This window comes from Stegodyphus dumicola, chromosome X2 (genome assembly GCF_044657685.1).
Source record: "Stegodyphus dumicola isolate Sdum_Otavi_A_Nest chromosome X2, ASM4465768v1".
Taxonomy (NCBI): Eukaryota; Metazoa; Arthropoda; class Arachnida; order Araneae; family Eresidae; genus Stegodyphus; species Stegodyphus dumicola.
Genome location: NC_140781.1, coordinates 153775999 through 153803222, shown reverse-complemented (window position 1 = coordinate 153803222; position 27224 = coordinate 153775999). Strand labels below are relative to the sequence as shown.

Here is a 27224-nt window from a genome sequence, read left to right as displayed (position 1 = left end):
ATGTAGTTCCGCAATGTTTAAGAATGCTTATTACTCTTTCACGTTCTTCATTTACCTTTCAGCTGGGTACGGGAAAAATTTGGGCTTATATGAAATGAAGGAATTTTATGGAAAAATAAATAAAATTATATTTTTCAAATATATAATCAAATTAACTGTGGAACAAAAACATTACACGTAAGTTACACATTTAACATGCAGCATTAATCCGTTATGTACCACAGCTTGTAAAATGCAATGAAAGGAATTGCGGCATTTCTGCACGTGTGAACACTTTACAGATATATAATCACTTATTCATAGAAATAATTAATAACTAAATTTTAAAACGTGCCACTGCATTGCAACATGCCATTGTTAAGTACGTTCACTATTGCCATTGCAAACGATGAATACAAAGAGGTACACATAATATTCTCCGGCAGAATAGAGAAAGGCATCAGATGTAAAAAAAAAAAAAAAAAAAAAATCATATTAGAAAAAAATTAAGTTTAACTGGATACTTAAGATTAACACAAATAAAAATTAACGAGTAATAACTCATAACATAATTTTTTATTTTTGCTACAGATGTTATCAAAGATTTGTAATTCCTCTTCCTACCCATTGAGAAATAGCAGCAAAAAGACAAATTACAAGCGGATTTTTGTCAGTGGAACTCTCTAATGGAGAATTTTTTAAGTCTATTACGTGTGACTCAGAGAAACCATGACCTTTCTCTAGCAGTGACTTATCAGTGATTCAGTTCCGGGATAATGCCCGCGCAACTAAAATACCGGTACTTACATATTAACGCAACCACCTTGGCTCAACTGGGCTATTTTTTACAGATGAAAAGGTAAATGTTAATACTTATCGGGTGCAAGATGGTGGTTTTTGAGCCTTTTTTTAAGAAACATTTCTAAACTATCAACATTTATCTAAATCGGTAAATATTATCAACATAAGAAAAGAAACCATACTTAAATTATAAATTATACTTAATTATACTTATAACCATACTTAATATAACCATACTTAAATTATAAATTATAAATACACCAATTTAAATTATAAATATGAATTATTACCCAAGGAGGTACTACTCGGTTTTGAGGGCCTTAAAAAATCGCCAAACTATTGTTGATGCCAATGCTGCCAAAAATAATTGCGGGAACCCTAATAATTGCGGCAAGAGAGGAAGTATAATAATAAATAACTATTTGAAATTGATGTTTTAATTTAGATGAAAGGTTAATTTCATATAATACTTTTTTTATTATTATAATTTATATGAAAAAGGCTAAACATGACTGAATGGAAGCATAAGAGTAAATAACTATTTCAAATCATTATTATAATTTATATAAAAATTGCTAAACATAACTGAATGGATGCCTGCATCGCTATTACGCTACCGACTTATCGCTAAAGCATAATTTCATCTCGTTGGTTGTTCAAACGTAATTTTCTATAATGAATGATGCCTTTTCTTTGAAAATATTCAGAATCGGAATTCAGAAGTGCAGAATCGCTCACTTATTTGTTTGCCGCTTTTTACAAGGGTAAAAACAATTGGATTTTTGTCAATTTTCTTTTACTTTTTAAGTGAAAATAGGTCGACATAGATAAAGTCAAGGGTGTGCGCAGTGCCATTTTTGTGCAATTCTAGGATTTTTTTTAAGTGAAAATAGGTCGATGTGCACATGGATACCGAGTATGTACAATTCTTAAAAACGCATTAAGCAGTGGGTGATTCTGCACTTTACCCAAAATTCTATTGCCGAGTTTTCGTCATGGGCAATTCCCAAATTGTTAAGTCCATAGGATATCAAAAAAGGATTTAAAAATTAAACTAGTATTTCAATAGCGTCTTAAGAAATATAGAACTATACGAACTTACGCAATCTGAAATCAGCGCGTACGCTAGATTTGGCGCGCTGTTAAATGGGCGCGGTTGCTAGATTTGGCGCTTTTGCACGTACATTTTCGCTGCAATTTTTTAACAGCCCTCGAAACCGAATAGTACCAACAAGGGTAATGCGATGCATTAAAAAATAAAACACTTACATTGTACTTCAAATCTTTCTGTAATTTTTTTTTTTTTTTTTTTTTTTTGCGTTATTCTTCTCCAGAAGTAAGCTATCTATTTTCGCTTAAAAAAAAAAAAAAAAAAAACCAGCAAACTGCTAAGACTCGGCTTCGTGCAACACTCGGTAACAGTGGCTATCTAGCGAAACGCATTTCCTCGCTGTTCCATTTAGAAAATTTTAAGAAAAATTCTGTATTTCTGCAGAAATTTTACCGTAGTTTCTTCCATTGCTGGCGAATTCCACGGGATCATATTTTAAAACTAAGTTTAGGGAAAGTATGATTTATTTACAAAAACCGTTGGAACTAAGAATACAACAAAAAAGAACTCGTATGAAAATCCTGACGTTGCTTGACTGAAGTACTGTTATGAGCATTGTTGCCAGAGTTTGGCACATTCTGAAAATTTGGCGACTTCTATTAAAGTTGTGTGTGTGTGGTTATGGCAAAGCCTCGAGGGCTATCTGCCTAAGGGGAGGGATGCCTTCGTGGAGGACTTTAAGGGAAACTGGCTCGTATACACGTTACACATGGGGAAAACCACGAAAACACCCATGCAGCCAGCCCGTTCGCGGGATTCGAACCTCGGACCGAACTTCTATTAAAGTGTTGCGTTAATACGCAAGTATTAAAATACCTACATTAAATTACCTACATTCAAAGAATTTACTCCTTATGATAAATAAGCACGATTTGATAATGCAATAAATATGCATGGATTGATAATACAATGAATAACCACTCTTAAAAAGTCTAAATATACGTGCTAAACCATCCACATTGAAAGATTTTACTCATTGTAACAAATAAGCACATATTGGATAAGTCTGAATAATACTAATAGTGATTTGATTTCTGCTAAAAAACAAGCGATGAAATGAGCTAGTATAGAGGCCCAAATGAAAATTAATCTGCAGCTTAAGCCCTCAAATTTTTACTGAAACAGACAAAGTATTTCATAATTAGTAGCATTTGGCTTAAGGTAACTTTTTAGCGTATAGTTTAGTTCAACTAACATAGAATAAATACTGAATGCGTAAATTTCTCAAATTTCACGATTAGATAATGTGGCAAATCATTCGGATCGGCAAATCGGATCACTTGGCAAATCAATCGATTAGATAGCATGGCAATCGGATTCGTATCTTAGAATTAAAAATAAATAGAGATAACATTATATTCCAAAAAGTAGCATACTAGTTTAGCAGCTTTTCCTGTTGAAACAGAAATTTATATACATTTTGACAAGCAAGGTTGCACATGATATATTAAATATTTCCAAATTTTATCTTATACATTGTAAATGAAGATTGCAATGTTACAGACAAGGATATTTCATTTATTTTCACTCCAAGCACTTTCTGATGAGATCGACCGAGAATTCCAGCGCAATTCAGAAGTGAAAATTTTCGGAAACCCGTAATGTTTTCGCAGGAAAAACATTATAAATATTTATACTTTATTTGCTCTGATTGCTGTTGTTTTATTTCAATACAAATGAAATTTTGTATTCTAATGTTCTTAAAAGTATGGGACTAATAGAGGCATTCTATTTCTTATGTGTATTCTTGACGTATTCCGACAAATGTCTCAATAATCATTCATTTGTCGTCTCCATCTTTCTTCCGTTTATTGCGAAATAGACAACACAATACATTCCTTGCAACTTTTCTTATGACATGAATCTGCTGTTTACATAAAGCAGTTTTCGCTTTCCCTTCCAGTAGAAATAAAATTAAGTAATAATTTGCACTGGAGATAAGGAAGTAACATGCGTTTGGCAGAGATACGAACTTCATATGCCACTCATGGTGTCGCATATGCTGGATTTTGATGTAAATTACGCATGTCCTCATAACGGTGACAGGGCAGTTTAATGCATACATATCGTTTAAGTCATTCTAGTGGTGCAAGCAGAATGCTATGAGTAAAAACCATTACATAGCAGCCGCTTACATAGCAGCCGATATATAAAACATGGAAAACCGGCAGGTTTATCACGCAGCACGACTTCAAAATGAGTTCATTACCAAATTTGAGATGAAGTCAATGAAGAATACGGTTTATTAAACTAATTATAAATAATTTTAATGTGAGATATATTAATCTAACATTTAATGCTTTAGTTTACAACTTTTGGCTGATTACATAGCATTTCATATTGATGAAAACTCGAGTTTATAAGGGAAGGACTTATTTATGAAAGTGATCTTAAACACGACGAAAGTAAAATTAGTATTAAATGTGCATATAAACTAGTAGATGAAATTGGTAATGTGTCAGTGATAGATTTAAAGCGAAATTAAATAAAATATGAATCTATCAAATGTTAGTCAACACACTTATATACGAATATTTACCTATTAAACGTTAGTTAAATCTCCGCGAAATGCTCTATTATTCTCGGTAATAAATTAAGACATTGCAAATTGAGTAAAATTTAATCAGAAAAATGAGTTGAAATTTATTAACAAAAAGATTGAATTTGAGTGACCTGAATTTCATTTAGAAATGGCAGCACAGTTACTTTCATTTATTCTTAAGAATCTTTCACAAAAAAAAAAAAAAAAAAAAAAAAAAAAAAAAAAAATTCATAGCATTTCCGTCTTTTGTAAGACGGAAATCACGGACGGATTAATCACAAATTAATCTAGTGCAGCGTTTGAAACAGATATTTGACTATTAACGGGACATTTATGTCCCACTTAAAGTTTAAAAATTGCTGATGGGTTAAGAAGTACTTAGAATCTTCTGAATGTTGGGGATCATCTTCCAATAGTTGAAAAATCAAGATTCCGCTGTGCTCGTTGCACATAAAGGAGCACAGATAAAAGAACAAATTCGAGTTGCCCAATGCGTAATTGGTTGGGTTATGCAAAGTATACTTTTTATCCTGTACTATAACGATGTAAATCCGTTTCATATAATAAAGTTTTCCAGAATAATAGGTGGGCTTTTAATAAGTTGTGGGACATACGTGTCCAATTCTTTGGTTGTGAAGTATTGGATAACATAACATATACACAGTACGTGCTTGGAGCGAAATTTCGAAATTAAGTTTGCCGTTTCGGGTTTAATACCGTTGCTATCACATCTTCTCCATTTTACCGGGGTGCCCACCAGCGGCCGAGCGGTAAAGTCGCTAAACACTGGTAGTTCGGTCCGAGGTTCGAATCCCGCGAACGGGATGGCTGCATGGGTGTTTTCGTGGTTTTCCCCATATGTACCGTGTATATGAGCCAGTTTCCTTTAGAAAGTCCTCCACGAAAGTATCCCTCCTCTTAGGCAGATAGCCCTAGTGTGCTTTGCCATAATTAAATGATTAATTAAATACACACCCATTTTACTGGGAAAGGGTACGGAATCCTAATTCCTCATTTAGTACTTGACCTTTAATTTTTTTCGTGCATTTAAAACATCGAAAATTTTTAAATTGATTTTTCTGCGACAAATGCATCATGATTAAGCAAATTTAATGAAAAAGAAAATCAAAATAAGAACTAAAAATGACTTACTTGGTCGCCATAAGCATTGACCTAAAAGATGGGTTAAATTTCAGTTCTCTTTTGTTTTAATCAAAACGAGCTTAATAAAGAATATCTTACAATAAAACTGCAATACGATTCACATGAATGAAAAGTATACACAGCAATACTTTGCTTTATTGGTCTTCGATCAGTTCGGATTTACTATAGTCCATTTGAAAATTTCTAAAACTATATTTTAACTGAGAAAAATAAAAATAAATTCTAAAATATTAGTACAGGAAATTACTTTTTAAGGCATAAATTATCTATTTTCGTTCCCTTTATATACCTAATCTAAAGGAATTTTAGAAGAGTTGCAACATTAGAAACATCGGAAATATACGCGAAGCGCGTCATGAATTAACGGTAATCAATATTGAAGGCAGTATGGGAAAATATACGACATTGTGCAAATGATTTCATTGGTTTTGAAACTCAGTCTGCTGGTGTCATTAATTACTCAGTGGAAAATGGACAACAACTTGGTTTCAATGAGTTAGATTCCGTCAAAGTAACCGAGTGAATCAAATCGAACACTAAGGAATTAAGTAATAAAACACATATTAAATTAAATGAACAACGCACTATTAAATTCAACGAAGAACAACGAAGAATGGAAGGACAATTTAGAAAACGACGACCGTGTTGAAGTCTCTGGGAGAATCGAGAGCTAATCTATCAAAAACTATTGAAATGACTGAAACCTTGTCGCAGCACACATATTATGCAATTTTATCTATACACGTAGCCTTGCAGTTCGCCGAACAATGAGCAGCGCAATTCATTGCTAAGAAGAAATATAAAGACAAAAGACCAAAAAAAGGAAATCGTCTATCCATTGAAACTACAGTTTTAGAGAATAAAAATTGAATTACAAAAGGTATAAATTAAAAAAAATATTTTTAATAAAGACGTTTGAATTTATTAATCGCGTTTTATTTATTGAAAAATAGAAACATTTTTTGGAACCAATTATTTTTTGTGTGTAATTAGTTCCTTGATTAGTTCAGTTTCATTCAGGATATTGATGGAACCGATTATCCAAGTCATGCACATTATTGCTGTACTAGAATATGAGGGAAATAGGACGTAAAATGAAAATTCCTATATGAGTTTTTAAGGTAGTGAAATCGTGATCTATAATGTTTACTTATTTGTTGCTGCTTTTCCGACTTAATACTCAATCTTTGAGGAGAGATGAATAAAGAATATTATTTTGCAAGCATAAAAGATTGTATCTTCTGTTATCGAAACATTACAAATTTATGAATTAACTACAAAATAATTCGATGTGGTGACTTTGAAAATAGAGATTAAAAAATGCTTAATCTATGATCTTTGTTAGTTGTTAAGGAGAACCAATACAAACTATATACAAATATTTCTCAAATAGCTTTCCCCCTTAAATTAGGCTTCATTTTAAGAAAAGTGAAAAGCTATACACACGTAATTTTTTTCTTCTCTTGCTGGTCTACACTGCTGGTTTTGTTCTGTTTTTATTATAATGGAAAAGCACTCGAAGGCTAATTACCGAAAGGAAGAGATGCCTCCATGGAGGATTTTCTAAGGGAAACTGGCTTGTATCCGTGTTACACATGAGAAAACGGCACTCGTCTGTTCTGAGGGCCGTAAAAAAATTGCAGCGAAAATGTATGCGCAAAAGCGCCAAATCTAGCAAACGCGCCCATTTAACAGCGCGCCAAATCTAGCGTACGCGCTGGTTTCAGATTGCGTAAGTTTATACAGTTCTATATTTCTTAAAACGCAAATGAAATACTAGTTTAATTTTTAAATCCTTTTTTGATATCCTATGGATTTAACAATTTGCGAATTGCCCATGATGAAAAGTCGGCAATAGAATTTTGGGTAAAGTGCAGAATCACTCACTGCTTGACGCGTTTTTAAGAATTGCACACACTCGGTATCCTTGTGCACATCTACCTATTTTCACTTAAAAAAAAATCCCAGAATTCCACGAAAATGGCACTGCGCACCCCCTTAACTTTATCTATGTACACATCGACCTATTTTCATTTAAAAAGTAAAATTAAATTGACAAAAATCCAATTGTTTTTACCCTTGTAAAAAGCGGCAAACAAGTGAGCGATTCTGCACTTCTGAATTCCGATTCTGAATATTTTCAAAGAAAAGGCATCATTCATTATAGAAAATTACGTTTGAACAACCAACGAGATGAAATTATGCTTTAGCGATAAGTCGGTAGCGAAATAGCGATGCAGGCATCCATTCAGTTATGTTTAGCAGTTTTTATATAAATTATAATAATGATCTGAAATAGTTATTTACTCTTATGCTTCCATTCAGTCATGTTTCGCCTTTTTCATATAAATTATAATAATAAAAAAGTATTATATGAAATTAACCTTTCATCTAAATTAAAACATCAATCTTAGATAGTTATTTACTATTATACTTCCTTTCTTGCCGCAATTATTAGGGTTGCCGCAATTATTTTTGGCAGCATTGGCATCAACAATAGTTTGGCGATTTTTTACGGCCCTCGAAACGTAATTGTACCGAGAAAACTATGCAAACGCTCATGCAGCAAGCTCGTTCGTCCGAAATAAAACCCAAGCAGAGCGTTCAACGACTTTTCGGCTCGGCCTCTGAAAGGCCTGGTCTGTACTGGTACGTACTGTCATTTCCACCCAGGTTAAAATTCCACCGGTGTTTCACCATGTAGCAAGAATAAGAATCAATTTTTACTCACAAAAGTCCTCCAAGGACGTATCCCTTTAATCAGACATATTTACCATAATCAAATAATCAATTCCTTATTCCTTATCATAACATTTCCTTACTTTTTGCGTCACTAAGCAATAATTGGGACATCCATGGCAAATATTTTATCAGATGTCTCAAATATGTTTCAAATGAAAAATTTTGAAGTTATACGGGAAGATATTTCATCTTGTACACATAGAGAAAAGTACACTTTAATCCACCACCTTTAAAAAAACTGATATAACTTTATTTCTGCTAAAATAATTAACAAAACGAAAGGTAAGAATGTGTGGTATTAATTAAATGAAAGTGTTATTCTGTTTATGGTAGGAAGAAAATTTAAGTCCTAATGTTTTCTTCAATATTTGAAACGCAGGTAAATTCATCAGTACTTTTATTTCAATGGAATGAAACTGCATCAATTTTGCATGCAATTAAAATAATAAAGCTCTCCCCTTTCGCTTTATCTTTAATAATATTACTGAAAATTTTGCTCTCGTTTAAGACAGTTCTTTCTTTTAGGTGGAGTACGAATTTTTTTAAAAAACTTTTTCTTCAGGTTCAGATGACTTGGATAAATAGGATAGAGCTTGGAAAAAACACGATTTAAAAAAATTACTATATTCTGGTCTACAGATATTTTTATTATCTGTATGAAACGACCATTTTCTTAGTGTCTGGCAACCTACGTTTCTGCTCCCATTAATAGGTTGAACATAACGAAACTATATGCGAAAAGTTTTGTAACTACAGGATAAAATATTGTATGAAAGTTATTAGCTTATTTAAAATTGTAAGATCAGTATTATAGAAAGCACTTTTTATGAATCTCTTTGACTGGCGTTCTCAAACCAAAGCTTACTTTTCCTTTTCCTCTTCTTTTAGGCAGGAATTCTATGCAAAATTAATAAAAAATAGAATTTTGCTTTCTATTTTTTTTTTTTTTAATTTTTTCTATTTTCATGTGCAATACAGCTCTTTGCAAGTCAGAGTAACAAATACTAAACTTCGAGTGTTTGAAAAGGGCAAGCCCCACAGGCAAATCGTAGACTGTAGTACAGATCTGAGGACTGGGGAGTCGATGCTGACTTTCTACAAACATGCATAGTTGTTCCTGGTTTCGGAGAATGTCATAGTAATAATTCCTGTAAGAATATGCCTCCAAAATGAAGCATTGTGAAGGCAGTCTCATGATACCTATCGCATTTTACGATTTAGTTTGGATACCTAGTTATTATCCACAAAACTGTAAATACTGTACATTACTCTGACTCCCGCGTAAGTGACTTCTAACACTGTGGCAGTAATCAGGGGAAATATTTTCTCTTCATCAATTAAATAACACTAAGGAAAATAAAGACTTACTGTTCTTAAGGAAGATATCTCTCTGGACGCATGGATTTGGCGTGGAAAGAAAAAAAATTCTCATCTGAATCCTATTCAGCATTTCTGAGATAAGATGAATCTTCAAGTGCGTGCACATCGAGATATCCCAAGTTGAGTGAAAGAGAAAAAATAATATTACGTCTGATGGAGAGAGTGGTGTCAGAGAAGTAATGGCCAGCATAAAATTCATAGGTTTTTTAGGTCAATACATCAGAAACAGAATAAATTATTTTCGTATGAAGAACCGTCCGGGATTTTAACTGTGGAGCAGCGCATATTTAAACAGAATTTTGTGAATCGACGTGAATTTCATATTGTAATTTATTTTTTTACACTCTTTGAATAAAAAATGTTTCTAAAATTTTTTAGGTGCATTTAATCAAAGTTAAATTGAGGCAAAACTGACATGTCGAAAAATAGAAATCTGTACTCTTTCTCTGAATAGAAAAATTACATAAAACTTATCGCAGGTATAGTTATATCGATGGTTAATTTAAATATCACGAAACACATGGAAATTATCAGCTCAAGGAAAGAGTAACCTTCGTGAACGATCTACCCAGGTAAACACCCTCGTATTTATGTTGCAGACTGGAAAAGGCATGAAAATTCTCCATAACTGAATTGGCCGGGAGGAACTATCACTAGCCTCTTGGTAGCTTTAGCCTCCGGAATAGATGGTCCGTTCTGAAAACTTGTTTACATAAATATAGCTAAGCAACACGAGGGCTATCTGATTAAAGGTTTTAGTTTATTGGTTTATTGAAATTACGGCAAAGCACACTAGGGCTATCTAGCCTAAGGGGAGGGATGCCTTCGTGGAGGACTTTCTAAGGGCAACTGGCTCGTATACACGTTACACATGGGGAAAACCACGAAAACGCTCATGCAGCCAGCCCGTTCGCGGGATTCAAACCTCGGACCAAACTACCAGTGTTCAGCGACTTTACCGCTCGGCCGCTGGTGGGCCCATCTGCTTAAAGGGAACGGTGCTTATATAGAAGACTTTCTAAGAAAACTGGTTTTATTTACGCGACGCTCTGAGAGGCAAAGAGCAAGTGAGAAGGTCTGTACATTCTCACAAAAATTATTTTGCATCTACACTTTAGAAAATTTTAGAAAATGAAAATCTTAGGACTTGGACAAAACCAAAATTCTGGGTAATATAAACTTTTTCTTACTTCGTTCTTCCATGGGGTAGATGAGAAATAAAAAATACAAAAACTTTGAAAAACTCTGTTTCTAATAGACTAGTGGTAGTCTCGAACAGTTAGTTACGCGATATGTTGAATTAGGCAAAAAAGAATACATAAATAAACACCTACTATTTTAAGATGCTTGTATTAATTTCGAATAATTTTTTAAGATAGTTCTCGATGTTTAGACGTAAGAAAACATAATTAAATTTGGAAATTCTGTCAGTAATACTAAACTTATTAAATTTGCAGCAGACCCAAGAAAAAAAAGTGCCAAGAACATGCGGATTTAAGAGGCTATCGAGACTGATGTTTTGATAAAAAGACTCCGATGTGTGTCCTTCAATTATTATCCTGCTGATAGAAATGCTTTAACGCTATTTTCCCATTCTTTATTTTATGTTTTCAGCTAGAAAAGACTAAAGGAATAAATTAGTTTAGGATGCTGCTAGCTGTTAGAATAGAGATACTTACTCGAATAATTTTCATCATTAAATTGCCTGATAATAATTGATGCCTAAAGTTTTATATTCTTAACAGAAATTATAGAACATGAGACATTCCTGACGAATCCCTCATTATTTTTGAGATAATATGATAGATTTTAGAGACAATTGGATTTCTTCGGCTATTCATGCAAAAAATCTGTTAAATATACTGTGCTGGGACGGCAGCTATTTAAAATATATTGCAATTTATAAACAATATTAATGCTTTAATTAGGATTAGTAGTCTTCATCTGTTTTAAATCGCAAATATTACTGACAACCCAGTTAATCAAATGAACAAAGGTAGCGGGAGAAAGTCAGAATTCATTTCTGATGTTTTCTATGTGTACTACCGCAAGTACTTGTCAATTCTAAGCTTACACAGCTGTACGATTCCGAATTTGGCTGCACTCTACCTCTCCTACAAGTTTGCTAACCAGTTACTGAGAAACTGTATATGGACAATGGTCGCAATATAGACATTGTAAATGAAATAACAGCATAAATAAAAGTATTAACACTGAAAAAAATGGCAACCTATTTAATCGGTAATGGATCACGGTACCACATTGGAATTCTATAGGCAGTGACTTACCAACTAGGATGCTGCTGGCGGTTCTGCATTAGCAACAGATCCTCGAAACATAACTTCTTTCTTAAGAAAAAGGCTTCAAAACCTACTGGTCCAAGAAGGCAACTCACCTGAGATATGCCAGACGTTGGGAAGAAGTACCATGACCTCCCAGAGATACAAATCTGTACAGTACGACAAAATAAGTAAAACTCGCCAAATTCACTAGCTACTGCTCGTTCTTTTCCTGCTACGGCCAAATGATCTCTATTCTGGAGCGCCAAGGATGCCCTATGTCATAGCATTTTCACAGCTTATCCAGTTAGAGGTTTTCATTTTTACTGTTCGCTACTGAACACATGTCACAATGGTGGAATAGTCACTATCAATTCTAAAAAACTGATTCCAGATCACCCATTTTCTGAGTTTCCTCACAGAAACCTGTTTGTTTTCATTATGGTAAAGCAACCGAACACAATAAGCCTAAGGAGAGGGCCTTCGTGGAGGACGTTTTAAGGGAAACTGGCTCGCATACATGGTACACATGGAGAAAGCTACGAAAACACCCATGCAACCAGCCCGTTCACCGGAATTCGAACCACTTTCAACAACGAAAGCTGGCCATGAAGAGGATTATTATTTTAGTAACCGCATACTCTTTTAGAACAGTCTTTCTTTTAATTCTATACATGGCATCTGCTTTGCCCTTCCGGACTTGGGCTGGAGATTATTAGCTATTTTTCATTGGCATATAGCAAACTGAAACCTTCAGTTTAAGATAGTTAGCTGCCTGATAATGATGAGTTTAAGATAGTTAGTTAGCATCAACATTTAGGGCTCTCTAAGAAAGGGTTAACCTTCGCAGAGGGTTTTCAAAGGCATGCTCATATTTACATTACACACAGAGCTAGATTGAGATTAGATTTAGTGGATTATAAGAAATCGCACTATGGCTATCTGCTTGAGGGCAGGGATGATTTCATAGAAGCTTTTTAGGTGAAACTGCCCGGTAGTCACCTTATCGAAAATCACGAAAAGGCTTATGCAACCAACCCGTTCGTCAGGAATTTGAACCCGCATCCAATCATCAGTGCTCAAAGGTTTTATCCACTTAGTCAGTTCTGAGCCCCACAGGAATTAGATTATTTGATTATGGGAAAGCGCACCGCACTAACTGCTTGTTGGTAGGAATGTCCCAGTAGAAAACATTTTACGAGAAACTGGCTGATATTTTTATCTTACCCATGACGAAAATCGCGAAAGTCATGTGCAGTCAGTCTGTTCATCGGATTTATTAGATAGCATATTAGGGCTGTCTGCCTTAGTCGAGGGATGCCTTTGTGAACAATTTTCTAAAGGGTAGTGGTATGTGTATTGAGAATACGGCAAAGCACACTAGGGCTACCTGCCTAAGGGGAGGGATGTCTTTCGTGGAGGACTTTTTAAGGGAAACTGGCTCGTATACACGTTACACATGGGGAAAACCACGAAAACGCCTATGCAGCCAGCCTGTTCGCGGGATTCGAAGCTCGGACCGAACTACCAGTGTTCAGCGATTTCACCGCTCGGCCGCTGGTGGGCTAAAGGGTAGTGGATCACCCTCACTTTACATATGAGGAAATGATGAATATTATGAAAAACGGCGATGCAGTCGTCTATTCGTCGAGATATAAATTCGAAATAAACTACCAGTTTTCAGTGGTCTTATCCGCTCGGTTTCCTGGTGGTTTTTCTGACTCCAGTTCGCAAGGAACAGAACTTGAGGCAAATTATCAATGTTGAGCCCGTCGGCTCCTGGGGGGACCAAAATTTAATTTTGTTATAAAATTGAAATAAATTTATAAATAAATTATAAAAAATAATAAATATTAATAAATACGAGTATCTTTTGTAATATTTAACACTCAAAATCCGTTTTCATATTTTAATGGTTTTCGGTCATATCTAATTTTTCAACGCGAGTTGATCTATAGTAGAGAATACTGACACGAGAAAAGGTAATATTTTTTACGGAATTAAAAAAATGCATGCCCTGAAATTACGACAAGAATGAAAAAACGAACGTACTAAGTTAGCAACTGCAGATACTAAAGATTTTTTTATCTGAATCTTGTATTTGTGCTAGCTACCTCTTTTAGGAGCGAAATCTGATAGAGCGTAGGATCTAAATGAATTTAATTTGGAACGAGAGCTTTTGATCGTAATATCATAATATGTCCATTGAAAATATTTAAACCAATTCTTAACGTATACAATAGCAAATATTCTGATTGCCATAACAGAGTTCATAACGCTTATCCATGAGGGGTATTAAGTTTTGTTAATATGCGAGTTGGGGAAGTATACCTACAAAATTACGTACAGAAATAAGTCATTTAATAGTAAAAGTTTACTTTTCTCAAAGAATGCTTAAATTTTCTGTATATAAATATGCGTAGCTGGGAAAGCTTACAGACTGTTATTTTATTAATCTTATTTCGCCATGTTATTGCATTAAAATAATAATAATAATAATAAATTTACTGCTTGCAATGGAAGGCATGGATACTAAACATTAGCACATTTAATAATAACAAAGCAGCTGTACTGGGAAAAGACTGATTAATTAATTGTGACAGAACATACTGAAGAGCTATTTAGGATAAGGGAATCTCAGAGGAGGACTTTCTAAGGGAAAGTGGCTCCTATTTTAAGTTACATACGGATAAAATCGTAAAAACACCTCATCATGCAGTTCGTTCACTAAGCAAACAATGCTTTGACGAAGCATTACATTTTAGTTTCACACCCGAGAAAATGTGGGGTAATCCTTCATAGTTCCCTTTTTATAGGCCTGCCTGTGGCGAGTGGATAAGACAGCTGAATACTGGGGGTTTGATTTGGCTTCAATCCCATACGAGTAAACTGGCTATATAGTAGGTTTCTTACAGTTTTATCCACGCGTAATATGAGTACGAGCCAGTTCCCTTAGAAAGTCCTCCACGAAGGCACCCTTCTCCCTTAGGCAGATAGCCCGTGTTTTGATAGATTTAAATAATTAAGATGAATTGCACATTCTTGAACTTAAGATTACATGATGTATCAGAAAAATCATTTTAGTGTAATTGTGCTTCACCAATATATTAGTTATTGGTATATTAAAGGAGTATTGAAAGAAAGTATGCGACACAATTGGGTTTTACTGACGAATATTATGTAACTCAACTTTTCATCTTTCGCTTAGATGATATCTAAATACGACTAAGCACAAAAGAGAATAAAATATTGATAATTACTGATGCTGTAAAAACTACCAATTCCGACTACTTGGGTCTCCGTAAATTTCAAAATTCTTTTTCTAAAGTATGGGGTCTGTATAAACTCTGAAAATGTTTTAGCCATCAGACTATATACTCTACATTAACTAAAGAACTTGATAATTTAGAAATTTTAATAGAATGTGATTCTTAAAATTGTTATATTTACATAGCGTTTAAATTTGCATAAATTAGTATTTGAAGTTTATTTAAACGAATTATTTATGATCTCTTTCACATAATGAACAATTTTTCCATTCATCTAAATCATTATGCTAATCGCTTGGTTAAAAATACAAAGATGAATGTAATTGTCTTACCTCTTTTTTGGTTGGTGTTGAAAAAATTTCGAGATCTGACAGAGAAAGAAAGAAGTAGGCAGTGTGATATTATAATGAATTAATGATAATTTTTAACAGCCAATAATAATTCCAGGGTTAAACTCTTAGTTTCACAAAGTACATTGCGTAACGTCGATTAATGGTCATTCACAGTACATTTTCAGACGGGTGGCTTTTATGATCTTTTCCTGTATGGCATGAAAGGTCGGCTTACCATTATAAGTTTATTACTCCCATTTGTTTTAATCGCTTCCCCAGGTGCACATTTGCAAAGTTGCCATTTCCAGGAATTTTCCCTGAATTGTAACCAGCTGCAGGTAGGCGCAATATTTTCATGCTTCTTTATTAACAGTAGAGAAACATTTATAAAGCAAGCTTACTTTTAGCTACAGGCCTTAGATTTAAAAAAAAAATAAATAAAACTCAACCTCGGTTTTTTTTATTACAGTAACATGCTTTCCAGCTGAAATAATATGTTTTAAAATGAATAAACTTGGGATTGAAATATTAAGAAATGAATGCATTATATTCCTTTTGTTGTGAATTGTTTTCGTTGTTGATGCCAATGTTATAAAAATTGCTTCAAACTAAAAATACTTTCATAAAAATATATTCACAGAAGAGAGGAAGGCAGGGAATAAAACAGAAAACGACAATAATTTACACAAAAGCCAAAACAGCTTCTTTGCATGTGTTACTAGTTTCATTACATTTCTGAGAATTACGTTTAATTCTTTTAAATATGTTTGAGGAAAATATTGTTTAGACTTCATTTTGATTCGCTATATATTACATAACTTGTTGCATCTAACGTAACTTATTGGTAACTATGCACAGCTATATGCATATTAATCAGACAGGTGGCATGCAATAAAAATCCAATGAAAGATACGCTGACGTCCATAAATTAAAAACCAGAGATAAAACACAAATTTTACGACAAGAAAGTTTGTCAGAAATTGTACGACATGAAAGTTAGCTGCCCAGTCGGTATAGTGGTCAGGGAAGCTGACTGCGATGCCGAAAGGACTGGATTCGAATCCCGGAGAAGGCATGGCTGTAACTGTCCGTCCCTTCATAGGAAAGGCGATGGTGGCCCACCTATTAGGTGCCTCCATAATAAAGAGACCACTACATCTGGCCTTGTATAGATTAATGGACTGGGTTACATTTGTAATTGTTTACAATCTGCCATTGGAAAAAAAAAGTTTGTCAGAGTAGCGGTGGAAATTTGCTGATGGCATCGACTTACAAACTAGAAGGATAAGAATGATTAGTTAGTGAACGATACTTTGATACATTATCTGTGTACTGGTTTTCAACAGAAAATTGGTTAGCGCTGCTCTTAACAGTTCCGTAAAAAATCCTCTGACGTATGTAGAAACCTCAGCGGTGTTTTCTCCAAGAGAGGTAGATATGAGAGGAGGAAAAGAAATTGAGGTACCTAAGCTTCGGTGATCTATAGCAATCTGTAACAATCTTGCTTAAAACCAAGAAGAAAGGAGATGAGGACTTTGGCGAACGCCGTTTCCTCCAGTCTGTGAAGAGCTTCGGTGATAAAATGCCAGACTGTAATTGCCTGGGAAAGGAGGTGAGGTCCAGTTAGATGTTAGCTGATCACGATGAATCCGGAACCTATGGGGTGAGGCTCACCAACTATTTCGTGAAATAATGACACAAGATGCAAAATAGGACTAAATGAACATATTTATATTATATACAGTACATAATATATATGTATACAACATATATACGCTGCTGACAATTAAAATTGAAACACCAGGAAGGAATGATCTAACGAACGTCAAAATCACATGAAAGGAAGAAGAGGTTAGGATATGCAAATGATTAGTATTTAAGCCCATTTACACGATACTGCCCGTCTGGGGACCCTTTGAAAAGACAAAGTTGTGCTACTCCTATATTCAGCTTTGTCATTCAGGTCACTAGATTCGCTGTCCCTCTCTATGCTGCAGTGTCAAGGGAAGTCAAAGTGCTTGTGTGAATCAAGTGCTTGACGGGACGATTTAGTTTATTTCCGTCTTGATCAGTCGGTTCTAGGTATGGCCAAATTCCTTTCGCAGTCTAATTCTAGAGTCAATCATTACTCGAATATTCGGAGGGAGCAGTTGTTCGTACTAAGTGCGGTACACTACTTTGGATGAGTGTATTCGCGTATTTTTCAGAAAATCACTGAAAATTTATACAGCTCTCTCAATCACAGCCCTCTCATTGATCAGGAATGCTCATACCGGGTACGTATGTGGCGGCGAGTTTGGTAAACTCTTCTTTATTGATTGATCTTCTAGTAAATATTGACTCCATTGTGTTAAAACCTGTTTTATTCAAAAGATTATGTTCCGATTGCAGAAAATGTATTGCTCGTTTGATTATTTTAAATAGTTTTAAACTTATAAACTTTAAAAATGTCGAATACTGAGCTGACGTGGCGGTGAGTTTGGTAGGCTCTTCGTATTGATTGATATACTGGTAAATATTGACTTTTTTGTGCTGAAACAAGTTTTATTTGTGTAACGTGTATACAAGCCAGTTTCCCTTAGAAAGTCTTCCATGAAGGCATCCCTTCCCTTAGGCAGATAGCCCTAGTGTGCTTTGCCGTAATTAAATACACCAACACCAACACCAACACCAAGTTTTATTTGAAAGATTTCATGTTGCGGTTTCAGAATATGTACTGTTTGCTTGAATACTTTAAATAGTTTTGAAATTACGAACTTCTAAAAATTTGAATACTGAGCCAGGCCTAATGGATGCTGCCTGTTGACATTTGAAAAGCTGGTGTTTCAACTGTTTAAGTCTTTCTTCCCGATGTTGGCAAAACGTAGTGATAAAAACGTGGTTTTTTATGGAAAAATTATTTTAAGAGTTTCATATTGTGATTCTGATATGAAAATAGATTTTTAGACATTTTTGAATTTTATGGAATATTTTATTTATTTGTGAATATGTTCTAAACTAGCATCTTGTCCCAGTCTTGCGTGCTTACATTAAAATGAATGATAATACAAGAGAATCCATTCCTATTTTTAATAAGATCCTGGAAAACGACGAAGATGTATTTTTAGTGATCGATAGATTAACTAAAGTTGTTGAGGGTATGAGAAAGAAAAGAATTGCAAAGGCGCTTATTGAAACACTTAATCAAGGATTAGTTTACATTGCTAACTGGGTGACTCATCGTAATTTAATGGATGTTGAAATGGGAAAAATGAAGAAAACAGAGGATAAATTGAAAACTTAATACAAGACATCGCTGAAATAAAAGTATATATCAAAGGAGATGTGAAAGTTGGGGAAAACAAGAAGAATGAGGAGAAAGTGAGTGGAAATACTAGTATAATAGATACCAAGGTTGAGAAGGAAGATAAGGTAGTGAAACCTAAGGGACCTGAGTATAATGAAATTGTAATAAAATCACTTAAGAATGATATAGATGTATTTACGGAAATGAAACGAAATATCAGTCCATCAAATTTAGGCATAAGAGTTATTAATTCTTATAGTAGAAAAAATGGAGGTGTGGTTGTGCGGTTAGCCAATCGAGAAATTGGAAAATACTTGAAAGAGCAAATGTTGAAAATGAGAAACTAGCGAATCTTGTGAGACCTCGTAGGAAAAAATTTATTAACCCGAAGGTTATAATTTATAATATTTCAGATACTGTGGAGGATGATCAAATCATTGAAAAAAAAAACGAAAATGGAATGTGAATGTGGTGGAGACTGTACTAGCTCGTTGTTTAGGTTTCCCATAAGCGAAAGAGAGGTATCTCATCGTGTATTTCAAATCTCTGGTGTCTGCCAGGGTTTCCTTTTGGAGGAACAGCGATTGGTTATTGGATGGAAATCCTATGCGGTAAAATTGTATCTACTTCCAAAGCGATGCTCAAATTACTATGGGTATGGTCACCTGAAGAAATTTTGTAAGAGCGAATTAGCATGCAGTAATTGTTCTTTAAATCATTTAAGATCGGAATGTAAATCGACTGCCAAGTGTTATATCAATTGTAAAGAAATTAATAAGAAGTATGGTACTAAACATGCAGAAGATCATGATGTTTTATAAAATGGTGCTGGATTAGCACGTTGGCTGGGACTGACAAATTTCCTTGTTTTTACGTGTTTTTTATTTTAGAGATTCTATTTTGTATTTCACAAATTTTGCATACTTCTATTCCTGATTTTTACAAGAAGATTTTTGTACTATATTGGATTTTTGGATCTTGATTGTCTCGCCCACCTCTCGCGTCAGGTAAGAGACTTTTGATATTATATTGACAAATTTTAAGTGATTTGATTTTACATACTATAGCTTTTAACAGTAAAGAAGAGACTGCGTGGTTTTAAAATTTTATGAAATTTGTTTTTATTGTTGAGATTTTAACTGATATTTTACTGCTTTGTTTAATTTTAAATATGAAGATTTTAAGCTTAAATTTAAATCATTGTGTTGCTGCAGCAGTCCAGCTCTCAGCTATAGATAAAATTTTGAGTCATACCCCAGATATTATTGCGCTGCAGGAACCGTATTATATAGAAGGCAAAATTGCACACGTTAAAAGTACATGGAGGACTATAAACGCAGATAACGGAAGAGCGGCTATTATTATTGTGAATGAAAATTTAGAGTTTTCCGTAGGGGGCGGCCTCCGAGTGTATTGTGACGATTACTGTAGAAAGGGAAGGCTTTAAAATGAGTATCAACTCTGTTTATTTCTCACCGGCGGAAGACATGAATGAACATCTTGGTGAACTGGAAGAAGGTTTTAACGTATATGCAGAAGATGTTATTATAATTGGTGATTTTAATGCTAAAAGTTTTAACTGAGGGGCTAAGATTTTGGATCAAAGGGGGGATTTCGGTCAACGATTTTATTTTACAACATGATTTACAACTTTTTAACGATAGTGATTCTAGACCTACCTTTTCCTCGCCAGTGGGTGTTGGATGGACTGATCTTGCGCTTGGGTCGTCGACACTAAAAATGGTGTGGTGTGGCGTATTTAATTATGGCAAAGCACACTAGGGCTATCTGCCTAAGAGGAGGGATGCCTTTCGTGGAGGACTTTCTAAGGGAAACTGGCTCGTATACACGTTACACATGGGGAAAACCACGAAAACACCCATGCAGCCAGCCCGTTCGCGGGATTCGAACCTCTGACACTAAAAATGAGGAGCGCTGAAATGGAAATTCTAGATGCTGAATCACTGAGTGATCATAAATATATTTTAGTGAGACTGAAAGATTTCCAAATTGAAGAAGATTACTTCTTTGCTTACAGTAGAAATTTAAGAAAAGTCAAACATATGCTTCATAATATTGGTAAAAGCATTGAATGCTATGAAGATAGAATAATTAAGTGCGAGACATCAATGGAAATGAATGAGTGCGTTTCTCCACTGGAAGAATTATTAATGGATAATATGGATAAGTACCTAAAAGTAAAATGTAAGAAAAAGACAAATTACTAGTTGGTGGACTCAAGATTTGGACAAGCAAAGAAGGATTATTCGTGCACTAAAGGAAGAGTTCCTAGGTTAGCGAGATCGATGATAATGTTAGACTTAAGAGAAAAAATGAATACGAAAGAAATTTAGCTCTTTAAAAAAAGAAAATTAAAAAAACTAAAAGAAATTATATCTAAAAGAAAAGAAATTATATATATTAAAAATAAATAGGATCTTTATACTAAATAAGGAGTATTATGATAATTATTATTGGATTCCAAAAGGAAGGTTAAGAAGTCAAATGATTTTGAAACAGTCACAGGAAGTGGGGGTCGCCTCTGTGGAGAAGATTTATAGGAAAATTGTGGAAGAAATCATATATGGAAAGCAGGATAGTGATTTAAGTATCGCGGGGGAGGTCAGTATGGAAGATGATTACAAAATTGAAGATGCTTTTACCTATGAAGAAATTTCTTATACAATTAAGTGTTTAAGAGTTCATTCTGCCCCCGGGATTAGATAGGATCAGGGTTTGGCTTATTAAGAAATTATTTGAGGAGTTTACTTCATTTCATTTGATTTTATATAATAGATGTCTTTATTTGCGTATTTTTCCAGATGCTTGGAAAATTGGTCAAATGATACTCATTCCAAAAGGTAATGGAGGGTATAGACTTATTTGCCTCTTAAAGACTTATGCAAAAATTTATGACAAACTAATTACGAATAGAATTCAACACAAATTAAGAGAAATAAACTATATTAGTGACAGGCAATATGGCTTTCAACGAGGCAAGTCTACGGATTTGGCCTTATATAACGTTTTATTTCATTTGAAAGATAAGAAGCAAAGACATCATGTTGCCCTGATCTCTTTCGATATCCGTGGAGCGTTTGACTCAATTATTTGGCCGTCCCTGCTATATGAACTGAAGAAAATAGGGATCAAAAAACAAATATTTGAAATTATTAAAGATTACCTAAAAGTAGGAAGATTGTTTTTAAAAATAAAAATGATTCTGTCCATATTGTTTACGATATTGAAAGAGGATGTCCTCAAAGCTCCTGCAACACACCCCTGTTCTGTAGCCTCATTGTCAATAAAATGTTCATTAACATGACTAGTGTTGAATTATTCTGCTTTGCAGATGATATTTTGGTTATTGTCTATGATGACTCTTTAGAGAACCTCGAAAAAACTTTTAAGAGTTTAGAGGAAAATTTTATGAACTGGAGTAGAGAAGAAAATATAAAGTTCAACAAAAAATAAATACCATTATCTTTCCTAGGGGTGGTAAGGCTACTAGAAAACCAAGTTGAAATTTAATGGTATAAAGATTAATTAAAAGTCACTTTAAATATCTTGGAATGATTATTGATGAAAAGCTAACTTTTATTGAACATTTTAAGGCGATTCACAGAGATGTAGAGAAAATTTTAAAATATTATAGAAGTACCTTTGATTCACAAACTTTGAAGTTAAAAATCACTACCCTTAGAGATATTTATTTAAATGTTATTAGGCCAAACATTTTATATGGTATTGGCATGTGGGGCTGCCGGGCAGGGGAGTTGATTAGACTGAGAACTAAACTGGATTCATTGCAAAGGAGCTGGCTGCTTGCAATCACAAGAGCTTTCCGTACTGTTTCTACAGAAGTTATTTACTTACTTGCTGGCATTCCGCCACTCTCAATTTTTTATAACTTTTATTTAACTTTTATTATGAAAAATTTTTACTCAGCTATGGTTTTGAAAAGATTTTAACATGTGAAAATGGTGATGTTTTGAATAGTAACGCCTTGACAGGAAAAGATTTTATTAATATACATCGAAAAGATTTCAAGGGTATACCGTACGATAAAGATTATATGAATACTGGCATGATTGATATATACACTGATGGCTCCGGATATGAAGGTGGAACTGGTTGCGCCTTTGTTATTTTTTATTACGGAGTCGAAATCTATAATAGAAAAATACAATTAGAAGGAAATAAATCAGTGTATCAAGCTGAAGCGGTTGTAATTAGAGAGGCGCTGTGGTGGAGTTATAAAAACTTAAAACAGTACTTTACAATACCTATTTATTCTGATGCACTCTCGGCCCTACAAGGCTTGGCAAATCCGGAACCAAGCAATAGACTTCTTTTGGATATAAAAAAAAACATTTATAACAAAATAAGAGAGAAAAATGATATATATTTTCATTGGATCAAGGCACATATTGGTGTTATCGGGAAATGAAAGGGCGGATATGTTAGCTAAAGAGGCTTCCCTGGGAGAGGGTGATATTTATGACGCTATTAATGATTCTAGAAGAATTACCTTGAGAAAAATGAAAGCAAGTATAATTGAGAAATGGGCTCGGGAATGGAATGGTTCAAATAAAAATAAGGTTACTTGAGGATTTTGACCATAAAAAGAAAAATGGATCTATTTAATAATATAGATACTATTCAAGTTATCACGGATCAGGGTAGATTCCCGGCCTATTTAAAACGTTTTAACTTCAGGGCAATGACCAATGCTTGGCTTGTGGGAAGTACGGAAATGCAGCTCATTTTATGGAAGAATGTAAACTGACCGAGAGTGTGAGGACGAGATTTGGAAAAATAAATGAACAGAAAGTAATTAAAAAAAGAAAATTCTTGAATAGCTATGCAACAGAAATTATGAGGATTGTGAATGAAAACAAGACTATCATAGGAATAGGACTTTAAATATTTCAATCTTTTAATTTTTTTTTTGTTTGTCTGCGACGGGTGTGCTGCGTTAATCATGAAGCCGATTATTGTCGGCCAGGAGGGTTGCAGCATACTCGTAAACTAAACTAAACTAAACAGCTCTCTCAGTGTCCTGACTAGTTTTCAGAGAACCTATATTTAGTAGAGCGGTAATCAAAAGGTTATGATACAAATTCCAGTCAGTAGTTTGTAGAGGGGGGAGGTCTTTTGACGCACTCACTCCGAAATGGGCCAGGACAGGCTCTTGGTTTGATGACATATCCGTAATTACCGATAACGCCCCTGGTACATTGATGGTGGTAATGAAAAAGTCCAGTATGTCCTGTCTCCGATTAATTATATTTTGCTTTTATATGGGTTCTTCCGAAACATGAATAAATACCGGATTAGTATTGATATATTCGTGCACAGTCTGTCCGTTGAGAGTTGATCTGTTGCAACTCCAATCGCAGTTCTATGCGTCGAGGTCGCCAACTAAAGCAATAGGGAAGTCCATATGTATTAATTCAGCCAGGTGTTGGGCGATGAGTCGATTATCAGGTTTGTTGCAGACCGTATAGAAAGTAAGAGGTCCGAAGTTTGGCAGCTTGACTACCGCCCTAACGGTCTCAAAACCAGATGAACTTTTAAACTTTAGGACGAATATTTTTGTAGAACTTTTAAAACACGATCCGAGTGCCCTTTTTACATAAATAAGTGCTCCACCCTTTCGGGGTTGAAGCCTATCGCATCGATAAAGGAAATAGTTAACAAGCTTCAACTTGTGACTCGGACTAGCACTGGTTTCAGAGAGCAAGTAAATGTCCACATCCTGCTGGATAACGAAATGCTGAAATTCTGTAATTTTATTGGTGATGCTCTGATGATGCTCTGTAGGGGTATAGTGCAGATTGACGTAACTACGCATGTTGCTGGAGTTCTTGGCTGGAGAGTCTTCTGGGTGTGCAGAAATCATGGACTTAGCTATATCAGAGAATATAACCAAGGCAGCAGTCAAATTCCCGATGACGGCGTTGATCCGATCGAGGTTTGACTTTAGCTCATCGAGTTGAGGAAAGATTGGAGTAATGTTACGGGCTTTGTTGTTATTTACAACCCGGTCAGCATAGGTTACTCCTTTAGTAAAAAGCATCGGTTACTCCTTCAGTAAAGATGAGCGTTGATTAGGGTAGTAGGAACAATTCTTAAAGCTGGAAGTGTGTTACAAACCACAGAGGCAGCAGCGTAAGGTCTCATCTTTAGGATTTGTACAGTTCCTCAATTCATGGTTTGAACCATATTTAATACATCGAGGAGCATGTCTTCCCTGGCTTTGCTCATGTAAGATGCCTTACCAGCAGAAGCATTGCGTAATTCTGCTCCTAATCTTGTAGCTCGATCTTAATATGCTCGATCCTGCCTATTAAGAGTTAAGATTTAAGTCTACTCTCGATCTTAACCCTGGCATCAGGCAGTTTACGTTGTAAATTTTCCTTGACTTATCTGTATTGGGAAGGAGAAGTAAGATCAGCGGCATCGGAACGATTTACGATCTTTTTTCGACAAATAATTTTGGAAACCCTCTGCAGTTAGAGCCTCTTCGGGTTGCAACACCGGTGTCAATAGGTAAACTTCTGATGAAAACCTTGACATTTTTGAGCTAGGAGGATTAGAGCTGCCAAGCAGGGCAGTAACTTTATGCTTCAATACTGAAGAGTTTCACATGAAATTAGTGGTTAGATTTCATTTAGGCATTAAAATATTTCTATTCAGAATCATCAAGGATTTTAAACAGATCTTTTCAGGAATAAACTGAATCTTTGACTATCAGGAGTGGGGGTTTAAAGCTCCAACATGGGTAACCAAAGTCACTGTCAATTGACATCTTCATTTGTTAGACAGCTTTCTTGGGAAGTTGTCTGATCAGGGACGGCCTCCCAGGCGGGTTCATCAAGCAGGATGCTATCACAGATTTTGCGTTCCGACAGAATACAATTCTTTAAGATTTGTGGTAATTTCTGCAGCATTGTAGTTTTTTTCTGTTTCATTCCTTTCCTGTTTTCTGAGAGCAGTAGTCCTTACTTTCAATGGAGACCGCGTCGCTTTTGTCAGAAAGGGCGAGGTACCTATGACCCTAAGTGTAGTCGGAGAGTTCGGGGGACATTTGTTCCGAACAAGTTCTATGTCCATTTAACCGGAGTCCTTATTTTTTCTAGAATCAGCTATATTAGTAGAGGCTGGAGCGTACAATTTCTGTAACATCTCCTTGTAGTGAGGCATCTCATCCACGATAAGTTTAACGAGCTTCTGTGTCAGACGGAGAAGTATGCGATCGGCTTGTTCAATATCATTGCTGTGCTGACGACCCTTGAGTACCAAATAATCCGCAACAATCTGTTTTACAAAGCTTACAAAGCCATAATTCAGTTCAGTCAACAGCCAGCTCAGGTCAAAGTCCATTTCGTGCAGGAGAACGAAAGATAGAGGGAATCTGCAATCACAGAGCAAGATAGGCCTGTATTGCATGCAAGAACCATCTGCAGTGACCGGAACGCAGGGTTAAACGGGTACAATCTTTCTATAAGCGTAATACAGGAAAAACCCACCAGCGGTCGAGCGGTAAAAGCCGCTGAACACTGGTAGTTCGGTCCGGGGTTCAAATCCTGGCGAACGGGCTGGCTGCATGGGCGTTTTCGTGGTTTTCCCCATGTGTAACGTGGATACGAGCCAGTTTCCCTTAGAAAGTCCTCCACGAAGGCATCCCTCCTCTTAGGCAGATAGCCCTCGAGGCTTTGCCATAACCACATACACACACACACACAAAAAAAAAGCTGTTTTTTGAATTACCTAAATCCACTGGCATTAATTTTTCACCAATTACCAACTTAAAAAGACCCTTAAAAAGACCTCCACGGTGCATCCCTTCCTTTCCGTGTAGTGCCTAAGGGCGGACCACGTAATAAGTAAAAAAAAAATTACAGGCAAAAATATCTTATCTAGTGAAGGCAGGCTGCATGTGTGTTTATAGTTTTCCCTCATGTGCAACGCAAATAAGAGTTAGTAGTCCTTAGAAAGTCCTCCACGAAGACATCTCTTCCCTAGGCAGATAGCAGTAATATTTGCTTTTCTATAAATCAAATAAATCTGAATCCCACATGTGATTATGTCAATAGCAAAGTTATTAAACATACCTATATTAGAACATACCTCTCTACATTTGTGTTACAATTTCTTGCCTTTTTCTTCGGTATTCACAGTATTTAAAATTTCAGTACCAGAAAGATCAAGTAGTTATGGATAATCGGTATGAAAAGCGCATACACATCGCAGGAACCATAGGCAGTTGTGAAAACTTACATTCTGCTGACTGAGAGAATGGCCGTTGCTTGTGTGGTTAATCAATTACATAA

At 35.1% G+C, this 27224-nt stretch overlaps 1 protein-coding gene across 5 annotated transcripts in view; it reads right to left on the bottom strand.

Annotated features, from left to right (window-relative positions):
* The window catches only part of LOC118203029 (uncharacterized), a 137574-nt gene that overhangs the window by 75842 nt on the left and 34508 nt on the right, over positions 1 to 27224 (bottom strand). Inside the window, exon 1 of one of the 5 annotated variants that reach the window (XM_085808980.1) lies at positions 15600 to 15619. The exons of the other annotated variants lie outside the window; for them this stretch is intronic. The gene's annotated coding sequence lies outside the window, so the exon portion shown is untranslated. Of the gene's footprint in view, positions 1 to 15599; positions 15620 to 27224 lie in introns of those variants that run through there. 5 annotated transcript variants of the gene reach the window in all.